The sequence below is a fragment of the Bubalus bubalis genome, chromosome 9 (assembly GCF_019923935.1).
Source record: "Bubalus bubalis isolate 160015118507 breed Murrah chromosome 9, NDDB_SH_1, whole genome shotgun sequence".
Classification (NCBI taxonomy): domain Eukaryota; kingdom Metazoa; phylum Chordata; class Mammalia; order Artiodactyla; family Bovidae; genus Bubalus; species Bubalus bubalis.
Genome location: NC_059165.1, coordinates 2,951,316 through 2,967,323, shown reverse-complemented (window position 1 = coordinate 2,967,323; position 16,008 = coordinate 2,951,316).

Sequence of the window (16,008 nt, the reverse complement as noted above, 5' to 3'; positions counted from 1 at the left end):
GCAGGTAGCCTTGTTAGTCATCAGCAGCCATCTCACTACCTGAAGGAAGCCAGGCTGAAGCCCAAACCAACCCAGCAGGAGGGCAGAACCAGCACCGCAAGAAACGGAGCCAGAGCCCCGATCGAACCATGCCTGGAGCCTCCCTGCCACCACACAACCAAGAAAGCACTTCTCAGGTTTTTAAACCACTTTCTATATTCTAATCCCTTCAGCCAAATGCATCCTAACAGACACAATTTATTCCTGGAAATACAGTGCCTAAAGTAACAGACTATAAAATGTGAGAGCTATTGAATGGAAATTAGGTATTGAACACACTTTATTCTAAGCTGGAAAACTGGCAACCATTGTCATATGATAGCAAAACACTTAGTTAAGCCTAAGAATGGTGGTCATGTGACTAAAAAGGATATAGCACTAGAAACACTGGTGAGAGAAATTCAGTGGGTTAGACTGCTTTATGGTCTTCACTAAGATCCTAAAATAAAAAGGCAAGCTTAGGGGTAAGAGGGTTTGTACAAAAACAAAGAAGAAAGTGCATGTTTTCTAAGAGAGGCTTTCTCGGGAAGCCTGCATCTGCAGTGCTGGAAAAGCTAAGAGAAGGACAGAGAAAGACACGAAACCCTAATCAAAGCTCACCTGAAGCCCCAACCATAGATAATATAAGCTATACATCCCCTTCCAAGCTTGAGTTGGAGTTTTAGTTATCTATCATTTCAGCTCAGTTCAGTCTCTCAGTCGTGTCCGACTCTGTGACCCCACGGACCACAGCACGCCAGGCCTCCCTGCACCAACCCCCGGCGCTTGCTCAAACTCATGTCCATGTCATGCCATCCAGACTCAGCTTTCTTTATAGTCCAACTCTCACATCCATACATGACTACAGGAAAAACCATCACCTTGACTAGATGGACCTTTGCTGGCAAAGTAATATCTCTACTTTTGAATATGCTCTCTAGGTTGGTCATAGCTTTTCTTCCAAGGAGCAAGCGTCTTTTAATTTCATGGCTGCAATCACCATCTGCAGTGATTTTGGAGCCCCCAAAAGTAAAGTCTGTGACTGTTTCCACTGTTTCCCCATCTATTTGCCATGCAGTGATGGGACCAGACACCATGATCTTAATTTTCTGAATGTTGAGTTTTAAGCCAGCTTGTTCACTCTCCTCTTTCACGTTCATCAAGAGGCTCTTCAGTTCTTCACTTTCTGCCATAAGGGTGGTGTCATCTGTATATCTGAGGTTATTGCTATTTCTCCCAGCAATCTTGATTCCAGCTTGTATAACTTAGAAAACTAAGTTGTCTGGGAGACAGATGGTGCTGGTGGTAAAGAACCTGCCTGCCAATATATCAGACATAAAAGATGCAAGTTCTATCTCTGGGTGGAGAATATCCCCTGGAGAAGGAAATGGCAACCCACTCCAGTATTCTTGCCTGGAGAGTTCCATGCACACAGGAGCCTGGTGGGCTACAGTCTATAGGCTTGCAAAGAGTCAGACACGACTGAAGCAACTTAGCACACGGTAATTTATCTTCCATTCAAGTTTTATTTCCCTTTAGTTGCTTTCTTTAGATCAGTACAATAAAGCCTAAAATGTGTTGTTGTTGCTTTTTCACCTTTATTCCATTGTATTGTCCTGCCTCTTCCAAGATTTGAATATTATTTTCTGAGTGCTTGGCTTCTGCATAATCCCAAAAGACAGATAAACTAAATGCCATGCTATTAGAGTAGGGTGACTCTTGAACTACATGATATTAGATCAGGATTCGGAAAATAAACCTGAGTGTGTGCTTTAGCAGTGGTTCCTTGATAAGACAATGAGGTAGCTCTGGACAAATCTGGTGTCTGAATGAACAAGTGGTCTCTTGTTGTTGTTGGTTGATAGCTTGCTCCCTGCCTTTCTACTGCGGGCTTGATTTCTTCTGGAACCAAGCCTTGGGAATGTAGTTCTCCACACCTCCTCTGCCTCCAACTTCCCAATGTATAAGTGATCTCTCAAAAAAAAAAAAAAAAAAAGACTTTTAAAACTTTTAAAAATATTTATTTATTTATTTGGCTGAACTCGGTCTTAGCTGTGGCCCCAAGAATCTTTAGTTGCGGCATGGAGGACCTAGCTCCCTGAGCAGAGATCAGTCCCGGGCCCCTACATTGGGATGCAAATCTTAGCCACTGGACCACCAGGGAAGTCCTTCCAGCCCTTTTTTGCCCCCAAAACTCCATCCTAGGATGGTCATGACAAGAATTGGATAGTGTTTTCCATATTCTTAATTAAAGCAGAGATTTCCGTGGATTCTCAAGATCTCAGTGGTAAGGTGTAGAAACACAGTTCCAACTATTTAAAGAAGAAATGAATTAGCTTATAAAACACACCATGGAAAAGCTGGGATCTGATCCCAGGGATGATTGGATATAGGACTCAAAAGCTGAACAAAACAGTCTCTCTCTCTGTGTCTTTTCAAGCTTCTTCTCTGCTTCTTTCCATACGTCAGCTTTGGTCTTCCAGGCCAGCTGTCCTCACAAGGCTCTGGGAATGGCCAGATTTAGGTTTACATCCTGGTAACTTCCTGACCCAGTATGAACGAGAGCTCTGCCCTGCCATCTCCAGGAAAATCTTGAGGGATGATATAAGCTATAAATCCTCTCACTGGCTTGACATAGGTCACAAACCGTCCCACAGCCATTGTGGCCCAGAGGAAGTGATCAAAGATTTGACCAGCCTGGGCAAGTGCCCACTTTTCCTGACAGATAGAGCCCTGCAGGCCTCTACGAGTTCCGTGGTTAAATGAGTGAGGAACACTTCCCAGAAGAAGGGCGGGGGTGCCGTTCTAGGTAGACTCGATAATGCCTGTCCACTAAAGACGGCAGTGCCGGCAAAGGAACCGTTTGTTTGGTGGTGAAGTGGACAAGTCATGTAGTGACTGCTGACTCACCTGCTATAGATCTTCAGTCAGTGCTGCTGAATAGATAAGTTAGTCCTGAGTTCTCTAGCTTTAGAAACAGATTTTACTCATTTCTCTGTCTAGAGATTTCTGTTTAACCTGTCTTATCCCTATTGTCAATCTGGGGTCCTTCTACCTAACTTCTCAAGGGACCTGATGATTTTTTCACAAGTAAAGCTAGCAGTCTGTCAGGCCATTTACTTCCCTTGATCCTTTTGAAAATTGAAATAGTTTTTCCTTCTCAATCTTTGCTATTCCTCAGCCTCAACCCCTGGCTCTTGTTTGAACTTAGTGGCTTCTATAGCCACAGTCATGGTGTTTCCGAAAAGAATCATCCCGTCATCTAGATGCAAGATTTAAGGTATGCAAACACCATTGGCAAAAGCACGATCACACACAGTCTATATTTAGGAACCTAGACTATTGCTCCCATGGGGATGCCTCCGTGTATGGTAACCCCTGATGTGCTGTTGGTGACAAGGGCAGAATGAATGCTGGCATACCAGGAGATCGTGTGCGTTCAGTCCCAGACCACCATAACAAAGCAAATACTGCAACAAACCGTGTCATGGGAAATTTTTGATTTCCAAATGGGTGTATAAAAGTTGTGTTTATACCGTAGTGTAGACTGTAGTATGTGTTAAGCCACTTCAGTTGTGCCTGACTCTTTGTGAACCTATGAACTGAAGCCCGCCAGACTCCTATCCATGGGATTCTCCAGGCAAAAAAAAAATGAAATGGTTGCCATGCCCTCCTCCAGGGAACCTTCCCAACCCAGGGACTGAATCCATGTCTCTCACATCTTCTGCTGGCAGGCGGTTCCTTTATCACCAGCACCACCTGGGAAGCCCTGCATACTCTAGTATATGCATACCTCAATTAAAAAATACTTCATTGCTAAAAAAAGGCTAACCATCATCTAGTCTTTTGTGAACTGTAATCTTTTTACAATAGTAACATCACAAATCACCATAACAGATTTAATAAAAAGATTTGAAATTTTGTGAGAATTACCAAACTGTGACACAGTAAGAAAATGCTGTTGGAAATAGAGTTACCTGAGACAGAATTGCTACAAACCTCCAATTTGTAAAAAAGGCAGTACCTGCAAAGCACGATAAAGCATAGTGCAATAAAATGCAGTGCGGCTACACTTCCCAAGTCCTATCTCTAACCAGCAATAAATGTGGAAAATCCTGAAGCCAGTCTCTGCGCGGTTCCTCATTGAACTCTCTTGCCAGCTGATTGCCTTATTACAATCAAACATGTGGAACACAGACAAGAGTTCCTGAAGAGTGATCTTTAGTTGACTATAAATAACCAGGAAGCAAATGTCCACTGGAAGCACCAGGAGGATTAGCTTGGCAACTAATGTAACAGAGAAGAAATAGAAAGGGATAATTGCTTCCTTCTTCTTGGTATGAATACAGAGAAATGGAACAATCTCTCAATGTCTGAGAAATAAGAAAGTGCATTCTTCTGAAAAACGAGGTAATAAAATTACGTATTGCTTCGGAAGAAAAGTAGACTCAGAATCACACTGTTGTGCAGCATAACTACAAATAAGAAACTCAGATAATTTCAAATAGAAGCACATGGTCACAGCATTACCACCATGAATCCTCTGAGACAGACACAAGAATCTAAAACATTGATTCTGGCAACACTTGTATGACTCTCCATTACAGCAAAGGTACTGAAGTGGAAACGAGGACTGCCATTGTGCAAAAAGGATAATCTCAAAAACACAGCTATCTTGAGAGCGAGAACATGAAGACATTTGACTCTCTATTTTTCATCTATCATTGCTAGATTTCTCAGAATTCACAAAAACAAAACAAGATACTTGGTTAACATTTACTGAGTTGGAAAAAAATAAAAATCTCCTCTCTGGTATGTCAGATTAGTCATTGAGAAAAATGCAAATTAAAACAGCTTGTGGGGAAAATGTGATGCTCTGTAAATATATCTAGCAAGTTTAAAAAGGAAAGTGGTAGAGGATAAAAGGAAGCTCATGATATTAAGAACAGCTGATGTGACTTGTCCAGAAATATCTATCAGAAACTTGTATGCGGTGGGCTTCATAACTTACCACTGAAAATGTCACTCTCTCTTATTAATTGAATGATGGGCACTCAGAGTCAATTTCAAACACTTAATCTTTATTACTTGTGTTTTTTTAAAAGCAAAATGCATTTCAAGAGAACATTATGAAGATTAAAAATCAAGAAAATTTTAAATGTCAGGACAAATAAACTATTTATTTATGATATTAAGGATATTCTTCCCAAAAGAAGTCACATTTTAAACACAAACATATTGTGTTTCTCTTATCGTAAGAGATGAGTGTGAATCCCAAGATTCATGGCTAGAGGATGACATAGTGAGAATTGGTATTTACTTAGATAATTCAAAATCATAAAAAAAATTGTAAACAGTGATCAAATTTTAAAAAAAGAAAAAGAAGCAATGACTTTGAACTGACCACAGTCACAGAGAGGTGATAGATGTGGCCGAAGCTGGAGCGCTAACAGAAAGACGCGGCAGAAGTGGTCACGTGTCGTCCTGGCGCATTCAATCCAGGGCCCACACGTGTTGGTGGCATGAAGAAAGATCATGAGTTGATTCCAGAAGTATGAAATCATGGAACATTTGCCCTTGAAGAAGCCCTTCAGTGAGCCCTGCCCTTCCATCTGATATGCAGACCATGGGCTGGGGGATTAGCTTAAAGTCGCAGCATGTTTCCAGCTCTTTCTGTCTGAAGACAACTTTCAGGTGAGTTTCTCTAGTCTCACCACCACAAACACAAGATCGTTGAGGGCCTTGTCCCTGGAAAAGAAGCATAGGTTAAATTTCATTTTTTTAAGTCTCCATTTTCTGTCTTATAAAAAGCAGCTTCAAATTTGCAATACAGAATATATGTATTCTAGGGAAGTCCAAAGTGGCAGAGCCTTTTTATTTGACTTGCGTTTTGGATCCACTCACATGCCACCTGGCGAATCTTAGAATTCTAGAAGGTTTGCAATGAAAAGGTCTAAGGAGTGCTAGTGGTAAAGAACTCGCCTGCCAGTGCAGGAGACATGAGACTCAGGTTCGATCCCTGGGTCGGAAAGATCGCCCAGAGGAGGGCATGGTAAACCCACTCCAGTGTTCTTACCTAGAGGACCCCATGGATAGAGAAGCCTGGTGGGCTACAGTCCATGGGATCCCAAAGAGTCGGACACGACTGAAGCGACTGAGCACGCATGCATGCCCTGCTCAGAAAGAGCAGGCTCTCTCAGCTGCAGGAGTCTCAGAGGAAGCCATGAGGAGGCGGAGGGCCCAGCTGTCCTGACCACCATCCTAACACTGCTCCCACTGCCCCTACTTCTCTAGCTCTCGGTTTCTTCCTCAGCAAGCAAGAAAGACAGAGACAACAAAGAGAAATCAGAAGTTCTCATACTGACCTAACACATAAAGCCTTTTAATTATGTGACATTTTTGCCAATAATCTGTAGTATCGATTTGGGAAATCATCTTCAGGTCGATACATCACCAGTCCAGCCCTCTCACTTATAAATGACCGTTATTCATGGACTGTTCTGGAACTGCACTTTCTTTCATTCATGCATTCATTCAGCAAGTACGTACTGAGACGTTCCTCTGCCAGAAACTGCTAGGTATGCGGAGAGAGAAATCCCTTCACTTAGAGGCAGATGGCCCAGTCAGAAAGGCAGATTTACATTAAACACAAGTGCATTTCCACGTTATGGCCGCTACACCAGAACTGCCGCACAACACAACACAGTAACTTAGCGTGGCGCTTAACTGACGCACGGCCCGCGGAGCTTTCTCAGTCTGGTACTTCTGAAAAATGACGTAATCTCTCTGCGCTTCCCTTTCCTCCTTTTTAAGCTGTAAATAAAAATTAGTTTTTATGGCATACGTTGTTAGGAAGGTTAACTGAGATAAAACATGTAAACATGACCGGGTAGAGTAGGTGCTCATAACTGTTAGCCATGGTACTGCTCTTTCTACAGGAGAGATGAAAAACCTGCTGTATTTGGCTTGTGAAGGTCTAAAGATGCTTTCCATCACTTCATGGCACATAGATGGGGAAACAGTGGAAACAGTGATAGACTTTATGTTTTGGGGCTCCAGAATCACTGCAGATGGTGACTGCAGCTATGAAATTAAAAGATGCTTGCTCCTTGGAAGAAAAGCTATGACCAAACTCGACAGCATATTAAAAAGCAAAGGTATTACTTTGCTAACAAAGGTCCATCTAGTTAAGGCTATGGTTTTTCCAGTTGTCATGTATGGATGTGAGAGTTGGACTATAAAGAAAACTGAGCGCTGAAGAAATGATGCTTTTGAACTGTGGTGTTGGAGAAGACTCTTGAGAGTCCCTTGGACTGCAAGGAGATCCAACCAGTCCATCCTAAAGGAGATCAGTCCTGAATGTACACTGGAAGGACTGATGCTGAAGCTCAAATTCCAGTACTTTGGCCACCTGATGCGAAGAGCTGACTCATTGGAAAAGACCCTGATGCTGGGAAAGATTGAGGGCAGGAGGAGAAGGGGATGACAGAGGATGAGATGGCTGGATAGCATACCAACTGAAAGGACATGAGTTTGGGTGGACTCCGGGAGTTGGTGATGGACAGGGAGGCCTGGCGTGCTGCAGTGCATGAGGTTGCAAAGAGTTGGACACAACTGAGCGACTGAACTGAACCGAAAAATGCTTCATGGAAAGTCTTTCCTCTAGCTGAGTCTTGAAAATAAATTAAATCTCTGCCAGGTAATTGTGGGGAAGAATAGATTCTGGGTAAAAGTTACATGAGTAGAGTGCTAAGAGCAGGGCATAGCCCGACACATTGGAGAACCTCCTGGCCACAGGGAGTAGCCAGTGTTCAGGACATAGGCCTGCCTGTCCCCACACAGGGCCCAGACAGGGACAGGGGTCAAATGCTCTGAGGACGTAGTTCTGTCCTCCTCTCCCTCTCCTGGGCCAGCCGGTCCTTTGCCTTGGCCTTAAGTTTCTTATTTAGAAATTAAAGTGATAAAAGTAGAGGACCGCTACCATCACTCCTAGCTCCAAAATGGTAAGGTTTTATCTTAGGATCTAATAAAGTCAAACCAGAAGGTTTATGTTGCATACTGGCCAAAACCAAGTGAGTGTTCTGAGTTGGGAGGCTGCTTAAGAAAGATACGGGTACTTCTGTTACCAAACCAAACTTGGGTCTATTTGCCTGATGTGCAGCAAAGTCAATTGACTGACATTTGTTTTTGGTGAAATAAAGAACAGTATTTAGTGCAAGTTGTCCAAAGTGGGACTAAGCCAGGAGAACGAACAGCTCATGCTCAAAGACATGAACTCTGATGGCTTTTGCAAGCATGCATGTTAAGTTGCTTCAGTCATGTCTGACTCTGTGACCCCATGGACTGTAGCCCACCAGGCTCCTCTGTCCATGGGATTCTCCAGGCAACAACACTGGAGTGGGTTGCTATACCCTCCTCCAGGAGATCTTCCTGACCCAGGGATCAAACCAATGTGTCTGGCACCTCCTGCATTGGTAGGCAGGTTTTGTTTTTGTTTTTACCATTAGCACCACCTGGGAAGCCTGATGGCTTTTGGGGAAGGGTTTTTAAAGACAAAGTTAGGGAGAGGGTCACAGCTTGATCAGTTTGTGAATGATTCTCTGATTGGTTGATGGTGAGGTCTCAGTCTCACAATTATCAATTCTCAGGCACCAGCTGGTCTGGGGGCTGCGTGCTCATGGTCATCATGCAGTTAGCTTCTTTCACCTGGTGGGGGTTTTAGTGTCTACAAAACAACTTGAGGATATTGCTCAGGATATTATCTATAGTCCTTGAGGAGGAACCAAAGATCCTTGACTTTGTATTTTGTCTTCAGTTCAGTCGCTCAGCCATGTCCAACTCTTTGCAACCCCATGGACTGCAGCACACCAGGCCTCCCTGTCCATCACCAACTCCTGGAGTTTACTCAAACTCATGTCCATCGAGTTGGTGATGCCATCCAACCATCTCATCCTCTGTCGTCCCCTTCTCCTCCTGCCTTCAATCTTTCCCATCATCAGGGTCCTTTCAAATGAGACAGTCAGTTCTTTGCATCAAGTGGCTAAAGTACTGGAACTTCAGCTTCAACATCAGTCCTTCCAATGAACACCCAGGACTGATCTCCTTTAGGATGGACTGGTTGGATCTCCTTGCTGTCCAAGAGACTCTCAAGAGTCTTCTCCAACACCACAGTTCAAAAGCATCAATTCTTCGGCGCTCAGCCTTCTTCACAGTCCAACTCTCACATCCATACATGACCACTGGAAAAACCATAGCCTTGACTAGACGGACCTTTGCTGGCAAAGTAATACCTCTGCTTTCTAATATGCTGTCTAGGTTGGTCATGACTTTTATTCCAGGAGTAAGCGTCTTTTAATTTCATGGCTGCAGTCACCATTTGCAGTGATTCTGGAGCCCAGAAAAATAAAGTCTCTCACTGTTTCCATTGTTTCCTCATCTATTTGCCATGAAGTGACGGAACCAGATGTCATGATCTTAGTTTTCTGAATGTTGAGCTTTAAGCCAACTTTTTCACTCTCCTCTTCCACTTTCATCAAGAAGCTGTTTATTTCTTCTTCACTTTCTGCCATAAGGGTGGTGCATCTGCATATCTGAGGTTATTGGTATTTCTCCCAGCAATCCTGATTTCAGCTTCTGCTTCATCCAGTCCAGCATTTCTCATGATGTACTCTGCATATAAGTTAAATAAGCAGGGTGACTATTATTGTTTTTTGTCTTGCTTGACTGTTTCCCTCTGTTTCTGCATTTTCTCACTTCTCTGATTAAATTTGCTCTCTGGAACTTGGAGAAGGCCTAGGAGGCTAGAGCTTTCCTACAAATGAGAGGCAGATGTGGGACCTGGCGGGTGAGGGAGTCTGTCTTCAGGAAGGCGCCTCAGGAAGCTGCTCAGTTTCTCCTCACAGAAGTCTGTGTGGGGACGCGGGGGATTGTGGGAAAGGGGCACAGACTCCTGAGTGGCCGCTGAAGGAGAGGATCCGCCCCCTGGAAGCAAGGGCTGACACAACTCAAGGACAGGGCACTGCCGCCCTTCGGACTTGTGAACACGTTCAGTCTCCACTGCAAGGTATTCACATGCTTCTGCTTGTGTCATTATGTGATTTCTCCGTCAATGGAGAGGAAAGATCTGCTATTATAACGTGGGGATCAGGAAACATGTTTAACCTGTTAAAGGATCTTAACTGTGAAAACCCTGAGAATCACTAGACCCTACTAAGGTGCTATGAATTGATTTTTATCTCAAAGCTAAAAGCTAATCCACACAAACTGAAACATTATATAAAATATATATATAAAGAAAGTAAAATGATGCCGAGACAAATACAATGATATTAAGGGAAAGTGAAATAAGACAGAAATGGAGACATCCTCTGAAGAATGAATGCAGTCTTTCTTGGAGCTTTCTGTATCAGAAATCTGGTACTGAAGATACTGATAATGCGGGAGGGATCATGGACTTTCCGTAACCAACCCCTCACTCCCCTGAGTTGTAAAGGTCTCAACAAGACAGTTTACGTGAAAGATACCTGCGTGGTAGAACCACCACCAGGCCAGGTTAGTCCTTACTGGTGCTGACTGGTGTGATGGTGAAAGCTTTTCATGTTTTCAAAAGCCCAGATGAGCTCCATGTTTGAAGACAGGGTTCATTCATCATGGAAGCTACCCCAGGAAGGGTGTTAGACATAGGCCAGAGTCAAAGACAGTTCTCTATTCTGATGCAGGGGTATTATCTCCTGTCCGCTAGGCACATCTCAGAATATTCGCATCGATGGTGTTTTAGGAAGCTGAGGCTCCAACCTAAGGGAATGCAGTGCAGAAGTGGGGAACTGGGGTCTGGAAGAGACAAACGTGTGAAACTTCTTACAGCTGTAGCTGGCACGGAGATCACACGCAGCCTTCAGTCTATCTGGAGGGTTCAAACCATGACTTGATACACGGTCTGTATGTACAAGGGGCATGGTCCTCCCCCAGCACTCTCGCTCATCAATACTCCTCTCTCAGTTCCCTTCAACACTCTCAAGGTTAAGTCAGCAGAAACTTTCTCACTTCTACTTGTATAAATAATTCAAGAGCTCTCATTTTAATTTTTTTTTTTTTGGTCTTTTTTGGTTTTCCTTTCTTAGAAGAATCTTCCATTTATGTTAGGAGCCTCGGGGAAATCTAATTGTTTATGGTTCTGGCTGTATCAAAATCCTAAACCAAAAATTTGGTGATATTCTTCCCTTGAAGTTGTCACAGCTTCCATATTTGGTTATCTACAGGGTCTCAGAAACAAATCTTCCTTATTTTTAACGTCACTTAGGCGCTTCAGGGGTAACAGGAAGCAAGTGGATGCAAAGTCTATCGCCTTGTGGGCTTTGCACTTGCTAAGATGAAAAGACAGCAAAGGCGAGATAAGAGGAAAAAGCAGAGCCCCCTACGATGACCAGCGCTATCACATATAACACTGCAGCACAGGCTCACTGCACCACCACCCCCGGCCACAGCCCTGGAGAAGACATTCCAGAAAAAAGCGGATGGGCCCATGTAGGACGCACACAATTTGCATATATTATTTCCTTTCATCTTCACAGTAACCCCTACTGATTTGTAAATGAGAAATCTTGTGTTTCAAGAGATGAAGCAACTTGTTCAAAGAGCTAAGAAGTGACAGTGCCAAGATTAAAATCTTGCTATAATTTCAGGCTCAGAAGACAGGACTTATTGAGAGTAAAAATCTATTGCCCTTGCTGGTACAGGAAGTTTGGTTGTTAAAATTAATTTTGTGTAGTGGTTTTCCAAATACATTCTTAGAAAAACTACTGCTCTGAAGTTTTAGTGGTTCTTCAGTGGTTCCAGAATATTTTACTTTAACTTCATTCATGAAATAGAGTTCTATTTTAATAAAATACATGTCTTATATACCAACACCTAGGAAACCATGAAATTATTCATTTGAATTCTTATTGGTTAATTTCATAAGTAAATGTTACAAATGAGGACTTGCAAAAACAAGGGGATTCTAAGAAAATAATTGTTATTCTACAGTTGGAATTTTGTCACCATCCATTTCTCTGCTTCTCTTTTCAGCGATATCTATTGAAAGAATTACTATTTGTTCTTACATCTTCTAAACCTCCATGTTCCCATCAACTCACTCCAGTTGGGGTTCAGTCCCATCCACTTCACAGAAGCCTACCCTAGCCTGTGCCAACACTGCCTTGGCCAAATTAAGCCAGACAAATTTGGGGTCTTTTTTTTTTTTTGGCTCTGATTTTATGTGACCTCTCAGAAACAGTCAATATAGATGATAGCTCCATTCTCCAAACCTCTTCCACCTCCCCTCATGTCTTCCAGGATGCCACATTTGTCTGGCTTCCCTTCTTCCCTGACATCCCTCACAGTGCCCAGCACTGCATCTTCTACCTTAATTTGGCCCCTAAATACTGGGGAGATCAGCACTCTCCCCTCTGCTCCTCCCAGTAACCCTCTCTTTAGGCTATCTAATCCGGTCTCAAGGGTTTACACACTACCTACATGCTGGTAACCGGCAGCACAAGCTGGAATCAAGATTGCTGGGAGAAATAGCAACAACCTCAGATATGCAGATAACACCACCCTTATGGCAGAAAGGGAAGAGGAACCAAAGAGCCTTTTGATGAAAGTGAAAGAGGGGAGTGAAAAAGTTGGCTTAAAGCTCAACATTCAGAAAACTAAGATCATGGTATCTGGTCCCATCAGTTCATGGGAAATAGATGGGGAAACAGTGGAAACAGTGACCGACTGTATTTTCTTGGGCTCCAAAATCACTGCAGATGGTGATTGCAGCCATGAAATTAAAAGACACTTGCTCCTTGGAAGAAAAGCTATGACCAACCTAGACAGCATGTTAAAAAGCAGAGACAATACTTTACCAACAAAGGTCTGTCTAGTCAAAGCTATGGTTTTTCCAGTAGTCACGTATGGATATGAGAGTTGGACTACAAAGAAAGCTGAGCACAGAAGAATTGATGCTTTTGAACTGTGGTGTTGGAGAAGGCTCTTGAGAGTCCCTTGGACTGCAAGGAGATCCAACCAGTCCCTCCTAAAGGAGATCAGTCCTGAATATTCATTGGAAGGACTGATGTTGAAGCTGAAACTCCAAAACTTTGGCCACCTGATGCGAAGAACTGACTCATTGGAAAAGACCTTAATGCTGGGAAAGATTGAGGGCAGGAGGAGAAGGGGACGACAGAGGATGAGATGGCTGGATGGCATCACTGACTCAATGGACATGAGTTTGAGTAAACTCCAGGAGTTGGTGATGGGCAGGGAGGCCTGGCATGCTGCAGTCCTGGGGATTGCAAAGAGTTGGACACGACTGAGCAACTGAACTGAACTGTCAACTTAACGAGTTTCACTTTGCCAAAGCCCTGACACGCCGAAATTTGCAGCAAAGAGAGGATATATTTGCAAGGCGGTCAAGCAAGGAGAGGGGAGAGGTCTCAGATCTGCCTCTCCAAAAGCAATGGGCTGAGAGTCATTACAGGATAAAGACTAGAGAAGCAGGCATAGGGAGTGTGGGGAAAGGTGATTGGAAAAGGTGTGCTGATTATCCTGCACAGGCATAACTAGCGCCAGGTCTCTGCAGGCACTCAGCACGCTCTGAGGGTGGAGCTTTGGCCCTCTGATGTCACAAAAACCACCAGGTGGACACTTGCGCAGGCCCATTTGGAGCGTTGGCGGTTCTAACGGGTCTTAACCAGCTCAGCTGAAACGAGACACAGCTGAGTACAAATACCTTATTGTTTAGTTACCTGCAGCTTGGGGGACATGCAAGTTTTTGAGAGAACGTTGATTAGTGAACTCAGGTGAAATGGATTTGACTAATGATCACCCATGGTTTCGTTCCTAACCCTGCATTCAGTTTCAGATTCACATTCAGTTACTCATGCCAGCTCTCCACAGTCTAACAGATGACACATTTAAGATGCCCAGAGCAAAAATCTTGAACTTTCCCTTCTCAATCTAGTTCTGACCTGTTCTTTCCCACCTTGGAAAATTACTTCACCATCTATCCAGTTGCTCAGACTAGAAACGTGGGAGTCACCCTTGACCCCCTTCCTTAACGTCCTGCAGCCAACTTATCCAACTTACCCTGAATCACTCCACCTCTCTCCAGCTTTGTTGCCGCCATTTTAGTCCAAATAACTGTCATTTCTCCCAGGTTCCTGCCCCAGGCTTCTACTTCCACTCTTTCCTCCTTCCTAAAATATCAGATCTTTACACCAAAGCTCAGAGTTTCTTGACATTTTAGGCTGTCGATCTGTTTGCTGTGGGGACTATCCCGGGTATCATAGGGTGTTTAGCAGTGTCCCTGGCCTCTGCCCACTACATGTCAGTAGCACTTTCCAGTTGTGACAACCAGAAATGCCTCCAGACAGCGATAAAGGTCCAGATCATGTCAGATCAGTCGCTCAGTCGTGTCCAACTCTCGTGACCCCATGAATCGCAGCATGCCAGGCCTCCCTGTCCATCACCAACTCCCGAAGCTCACTGAGACTCACGTCCATCAAGTCAGTGATGCCATCCAGCCATCTCATCCTCTGTCGTCCCCTTGTCCTCCTGGCCCCAATCCCTCCCAGCATCAGAGTCTTTTCCAATGAGTCAACTCTTCACATCAGGTGGCCAAAGTACTGGAGTTTCAGCTTTAGCATCATTCCTTCCAAAGAAATCCCAGGGCTGATCTCCTTCAGAATGGACTGGCTGGATCTCCTTGCAGTCCAAGGGACTCTCAAGAGTCTTCTCCAACACCACAGTTCAAAAGCATCAATTCTTTGGCGCTCAGCCTTCTTCACAGTCCAACTCTCACATCCATACATGACTAATGGAAAAATTATAGCCTTGACTAGACGAACCTTTGTTGGCAAAGTAATGTCTCTGCTTTTGAATATGCTATCTAGGTTGGTTATAACTTTCCTTCCAAGGAGTAAGCGTCTTTTAATTTCATGGCTGCAGTAACCATCTGCAGTGATTTTGGAGCCCAGAAAAATGAAGTCTGACACTGTTTCCACTGTTTCCCCATCTATTTCCCATGAAGTGGTGGGACCGGATGCCATGATCTTCATTTTCTGAATGTTGAGCTTTAAGCCAACTTTTTCACTCTCCTCTTTCACTTTCATCAAGAGGCTTTTTAGTTCCTCTTCACTTTCTGCCATAAGGGTGGTGTCATCTGCAAATCTGAGGTTATTGATATTTCTCCCAGCAATCTTGATTCCAGCTTGTGCTTCTTCCAGCCCAGCGTTTCTCATGATGTACTCTGCATATAAGTTAAATAAACATGGTGACAATATACAGCCTTGACATACTCCTTTTCATATTTGGAACCAGTCTGTTGTTCCATGTCCAGTTCTAACTGGTGCTTCCTGACCTGCATACAAATTTCTCAAGAGGCAGATCAGGTGGTCTGGTATTCCCATCCCTTTCAGAATTTTCCACAGTTTATTGTGATCCACACAGTCAAAGGCTTTGGCATAGTCAATAAAGCAGAAATAGATGTTTTTCTGGCACTCTCTTGCTTTTTCCATGATCCAGTGGATGTTGGCAATTTGATCTCTGGTTCCTCTGCCTTTTCTAAAACCAGCTTGAACATCAGGAAGTTCACGGTTCACATATTGCTGAAGCCTGGCTTGGAGAATTTTGAGCATTACTTTACTAGCGTGTGAGATGAGTGCAATTGTGCGGTAGTTTGAGCATTCTTTGGCATTGCCTTTCTTTGGGATTGGAATGAAAACTGACCTTTTCCAGTCCTGTGGCCACTGCTGAGTTTTCCAAATTTGCTGGCATATTGAGTGCAGCACTTTCACAGCATCATCTTTCAGGATTTGGAATAGCTCAACTGGAATTCTATCACCTCCACTAGCTTTGTTCTTAGTGATGCTTTCTAAGGCCCACTTGACTTCACATTCCAGGATGTCTGGCTCTAGGTCAATGATCACACCATCGTGATTATCTGGGTTGTGAAGCTCTTGTTTG